Source organism: Puntigrus tetrazona, chromosome 11, assembly GCF_018831695.1.
Source record: "Puntigrus tetrazona isolate hp1 chromosome 11, ASM1883169v1, whole genome shotgun sequence".
Lineage (NCBI taxonomy): Eukaryota > Metazoa > Chordata > Actinopteri > Cypriniformes > Cyprinidae > Puntigrus > Puntigrus tetrazona.
Window position 1 is genome coordinate 2,480,556 of NC_056709.1, and position 5,995 is coordinate 2,486,550.

Sequence of the window (5,995 nt, forward strand, 5' to 3'; positions counted from 1 at the left end):
TGCCGTATGGGCTAGCTAATGCTCCCGCTGTATTCCAGTCCTTCATCAATGAAATCTTCAAGGACATCCTAAACAAATACGTGGTGGCTTATATTGACGACATCCTCATTTACTCAAAGAATGAGGCAGATCACATTGGACATGTCAAGGAGGTTCTATCCAGGTTACTGAAGCACAGATTGTATGTTAAGGAGGAGAAATGTGAGTTTCATGTGTCACAAACTCTGTTTCTAGGTTACTGAAATCAGCCACCAGGGAGTGAGGATGGACGATGACAAGGTTAAAGCAGTTCTGGAGTGGCCTCAACCCACTACGATCAAGGAGCTCCAACGGTTTCTAGGGTTTGCAAATTTCTACCGGCGCTTTATCCGGAACTATAGCACTGTTGCTGCACCACTAACCTCTCTCTTAAAGGGAAAGCCGTCCAAATTGAGATGGAATGAGGGAGCAATTAGGGCGTTCTCAACCTTAAGGAACGTTTCACCACAGCCCCTATTCTCAAACATCCTGATCCTGAGCTACCGTTTATCGTGGAAGTGGATGCATCGGACTGCGGAATTGGAGCTGTTCTCTCCCAGCGTCCACGGTCAACCAGGGAAACTTTACCCATGTGCTTACTTTTCCAGGAAACTGACAGCAGCTGAGAGAAATTATGACGTGGGAAACAAGGAGCTATTATCCATGAAAGCCCATTGAGGAGTGGAGACACTGGCTGGAAGGAGCAGTGCACCCGTTCCAAGTCATCACGGACCACAAGAACCTGGAGTATATCAAGGAGCTAAAAGACTGAACCCCAGACAGGCAAGATGGTCACTATTTTTACTCGTTTTCAATTCACTGTCACCTATCGTCCAGGTTCCAAGAACAGTAAGGCTGGCCTTGCTGTCACGAAGATATGACGCACCTCAGAAGGAGGGAATCCCGGATAATATTCTGCCACCCACGGTGATCCTGGCTCCAGTGTCCTGGGATATAATGGAGGAGCTGCAGAGGAATTACAACATGAACCAGCACCCCTCAATGTCCTCCTGGTAAACATTACGTACCATCAACAATACGCCAACGCATCCTCCAATGGGTACACACTTCACTAAGTTCAGGTCATCCAGGCATCAACAGAACACTACAGTTAGTGAAGAACGCCTTTTGGTGGCCGTCAATATCTCGGGATGTGACGAACTATGTCAAGGCATGCCAGGTATGTGCACAATGCAAGACCCCAGAGAATTGCCTGCCGGTTTGCTCAAGCCTCTGCCCATCCCTCAGCGACCATGGTCTAATCTATCCATTGACTTTGTCACAGATTTACCATTGTCTAACGGTTTCACAGTCATTTTAGTCATTATTGATAGATTTTCTAAGTCATGTCGATTAGTTCCCATGAAGAACCTCCCCACCGCCATGGAAACTGCCCTCGCCCTGTTCGAGCACGTCTTCAGAATCTACGGATTACCCGAGGACATAGTGAGTGATAGAGGTACTCAATTTACTTCCCAAGTATGGAGGGCCTTCTGTAAACAGCTCGACATTAATGTGAGCCTTACCTCAGGTTACCACCCACAGGCTAATGGACAGGTCGAGAGACTTAATCAGGAGATCGGGAGGTACCTGCGGACCTATTGCCACAGAGAACAACACAGATGGTCAGAGTTTTTACCATGGGCCGAGTATGCTCAAAACTCACTAGTCAAATTGGCTACTGGTATGACCCCATTCCAATGTGTCCTCGGGTATCAGCCGCCCATGTTCCCGTGGTCAGGAGAACCATCCAATGTCCCAGCCGTTGATGATTGGATTCGTAGGAGTGAGAGGGTGTGGGATAGTGCTCATGTGAGACTACAAAGAGCGATCAGGTATCAAGAAACCCAAGCTAACCGCCACAGACGCCCACATCCCCCATATCAACCTGGACAAAGGGTCTGGCTCTCGACGAGGGACATCAAGATGCGGCTGCCCAGTAAGAAGCTAAGCCCAAGGTATGTAGGACCATTCAAGATAATAAAACAAGTAAATGATGTCACATATCAACTGGAGCTGCCTACTAATTATCGTATATCTCCATCCTTTCATGTATCCCTCCTCAAACCGGTCCACCCGGGAGCTGACCCTGGCCATGAAGCCCCAGAACCACCGCCGCCACTTGAGATTGACGGGAATCCCGCATATCAAGTGAGCGAACTACTGGACTCGCGGAGACGAGGGGGTCGGCTCCAGTACCTGGTGGACTGGGAGGGTTATGGACCAGAGGAGAGATCCTGGGTAGCCGCTCAGGACATTTTGGATCCATCCCTTATTGAGGAGTTCCACAGAGCCAGACCCGATCGTCCCAGCACCACGACCCCCGGGGCCCACGCATCCAACCACGAGATTCTGCCCAGGACCAACCACGGCCACGAGAACAACCTCGAGACCAACCACGAGATTCTGCCCAGAACCAACCACGACCACGGGGACGCCCACGAATCCAACCACGAGATTCTGCCCAGGACCAACCACGGCCACGAGAACAACCACGAGACCAACCACGAGATTCTGTCCAGGACCAACCACAACCACAGGGACGCCCACGAGGACGTCACGAAAAGCTCAGGAGTCGCTCCTGGGGAGTTCTGTAACATCCAGCCAGCAGAGGGAGCCCTCTCCCGAGTACTGACCCGAGCCGCGCCCTCTGCTGCTACTTCCGGGTTAGGGCTATTTAACCGTAGAGCACCAGGTGCTCTACGCGAAGTATTGCCAGCCTGTCTGCCTTACCATGCGTTTACCATTGTTCTACTGACTACTATTGGTTATGACCTTTTGCTTGCTTCACCGACTCACGACTTCACGGATCATCCTTGTTTGTTACGGTAACCGATTACTACTGAACTTTGATATTGACCATTGCCTCCATTCGACTTTGCCCACGGATTTCCCTTTGTGTATGTTTGCCTTCCGGACTGATATTACTGTTGCCAACCCTTGCTTGTTTTTGACCATCCTCATCTGTGTGTGTGTTTCCAATAAACATCCGCACATGGAATCGCAATCGGCTTCCGCCTCCTCCTTACAACAATGCACTGGATAGCCGGCCAATCAGAGTACACATCGCTTCTCAGAACTCTTCTTATAGAAGAAGGGGAAAAAAAACACAACACAGAAATAAACTATTTTTTTTATTTGAATAGACGCTCAAGGTAGATAAGAACTTCTCGATGTCTTCCATCTGCAACTTGTTGATGTCCTCCATATCCAACTGAAAAAAAAAGAATATTTTAATATATCGAACTCTGCAAAATCTGTTACAGAAAATTCATATGAAGGGAATAAATCGCACATGCTCTTGGACTTGTGTGCAACTGAATGGCCTTGTAAACAACTTTTTTTTTTTTTTTTTAGGTCATTAACATACAATAGAAAAGATCACCAGTTATCCTCCAAATCCTTTTATCAAAAACGGCAAGCTTCAAAAACTTTTCAAAAAATTGGAACAACTGCTCAGACCCTGACTCTACTTTTCCATGTCAAAGGCAGTTTTTTTTTTTTAAGCATACACTCTAAGATCAAATCTGTGCATGCACACACTTTATAAATGAGGCCCCTGGTTTATAAAAGTGCAAAATACATCATTTTTTCATTCAGTTTTAATGCATATTTTATTTTGAAGACATAAGCGTCCTAAATTAAAGTGAGCACATGCCAAGGAAAAGATAAGTATGGAAACACGCCACTTTAGACCACCGTGAACATATATTGCATCTCCAACTTCATCTGGTGAATAATTATTATTTTTTTAAATCCATCTGGTGAATATAACAAGAAATCAGCCCCTGGTGTATTGAGGGACTGTTTCCTGTTGGTGGGATGTTGTCAATTTTTTTATTTTTTTTTTTGCACAACTGCACCTGTGAGCTCATGCATTTTGGACTCTTTTATGAATAAACATTATCTTTTTTCCCCAACTATAGTTAATGGTAATTGCAAAATGCAATTTTAAGTCAACTTCTACTTTATAACACATAATTACCTAAAGAAGCTAGTTGAAGAGGTTGTGTAATTCTGTAGCTTCTTTCGCCATCTCCTCTTCTGATCTCCATTTGGAAGGAACATCCTCATTTTCCCGATCATGTTTCTGAAGCTGCACAAGACAAAACAAAATCAGCAGCACTTCCTATGAGAGCCCTGGATATATACAAGTCGAATAGTTATAGCAGTTCTTCTCAGCTAGCATTGTTTTCATATTCTGTCTCTTAAGATTCTCTTAGGTAATTTTTGTTGGGTTTTATTATATCCGTGTTGAGTTTCCATGTTTTATGATTTTATACTGTACAACTGTAGAGTAAAAAAAAAAAAAAGAAGTAATTTTCCATTGTCGAAAAAACTGAAATATTTCACAAACTGGGGTGCCAGATTTAAAAAAAAAAATGTTCCTGTAATTTTCGTATTAAATTATTAAAAAAGACTACAGTGGTGCTGTTCCATGACATTTATTACTTAACACTGAAATATTCCATTCTCACATTTCTATGCACTTTTATTTTTACAGAATGCATTAAATACTGTATCACAATATGTCATAAGCACGATTCATATTGCGTAATTTCATATTGGCAAAAACAGTATACACATTTGTTGCACTTCCATACCATTAACATGTATTATGTTATTTCAAATAATTTGTGATTTTAATTTACACAGCGTATTCTTATATATTATAGCAGAAAGCGAGAAACATCATTACCAGCACTCACAAAATCCTAAATCCCCAAAATGACACCGCATACATAAAAGTAGACTTGGCTGATCTGAGCCGCGCATTTAGAACAGTCTGAAAAGACTCATTTTCCAAGATTTCTAGTTATCAAATGTGTCCCTGATTGAAGAATCGCCAGGCTCTGAAAGCGTGTTTGATTTTCAAATGGTTTTGGAGTACAGAAAAACAAACTGCTCAAGATTAATGACTACAGCTCATACCGTTTCACACCAAATGGAAAACAGTTTGAATGTAATCCACAACTGCTGACCTCACTTTATTTAAGACTTAAATACAAAAGCTCTCAGTCCCACAACATTCCAGCAAAGTGAAGAGGTAACAGACCTTTTAGCTTTGAGCTCTTCATGAGAGCTCTGGGGTGCTTGAGATTTTTTTTCTTATCATTTTTTTATCAGTCTTTCCATCTTTTAATATTCCTCGGATAGAAAGGTAGAGAAATACCTAGGGATCAAGGTTTGGCAGATTCAGCCCATGTTGGATGCCACAACTACAACATAAGTGCATTTATTTCTGATGAAATAATTATATACGTAAGGTACAATGGACAGTCAGCCTTTCATTTTCCCTGAAAATAAATGATTAGTAGCCTGAAGTATTCCAGAGAGATGTGTAATAAAAAAATAGATACACTGCATAAACACTCAAAAAGATCTCAATGGAGAAAGTAATACCATGCTGGATATCTATACTGGTACTCAACTGGGCAATGTGTTAGGAACAAAAGGACATCACATTGTTTGATGGAAATGACAATTGTCAACCTACAAAGGTCTGAATTCGTAACATAATGTCCCAGTGGTGTTCTATTGCATTTGGGTCAGGAGATTCAATGCTATCAATTCCTTCATCACCCAAGAACTGCCTGCATGCTCTCGCCACATGAGGCCAGTCATTGTCCTACACCACAAAGAAACCAGGACCCTCCGCAATAGTGCAGGGTCTGACAATGGGTCCAAGGACTTCATCTTGATACCTAATAGCAGTCAGGGTACCATTGTCTAGCTCAGGGGTTACCAGACACGGTCTGGTGCTGTATTCCAGGCAACCCGTAACCTGCGTTTTTCCAACCTTCCAACCATGAAAGTGCACTGGAATGGCAGTCAAACCTGTGACTTCCCACCCGTGAACTCGTACTAGATTGATGTACTCCATGCACGTCACATAACCCCAAAACAGCAATGGCAACCTCTACAGATGCAGTGTTTATACAAGTGGTACCTTTGGCGGTAGAAATTATTGTAAATG

General features: G+C 43.3%; 1 long non-coding RNA gene across 1 annotated transcript; it reads right to left on the reverse strand.

The window, feature by feature from the left end:
• Positions 1 to 3,139: 3,139 nt before the first annotated feature.
• LOC122354525 lies at positions 3,140 to 4,373 on the reverse strand. The gene is made up of 2 exons (XR_006252118.1): positions 4,004 to 4,373; positions 3,140 to 3,232 (listed from the first exon to the last, which is right to left on the reverse strand). It is a non-coding gene; the product is annotated as an uncharacterized LOC122354525 (long non-coding RNA).
• Between the last annotated feature and the right edge of the window lie 1,622 nt (positions 4,374 to 5,995).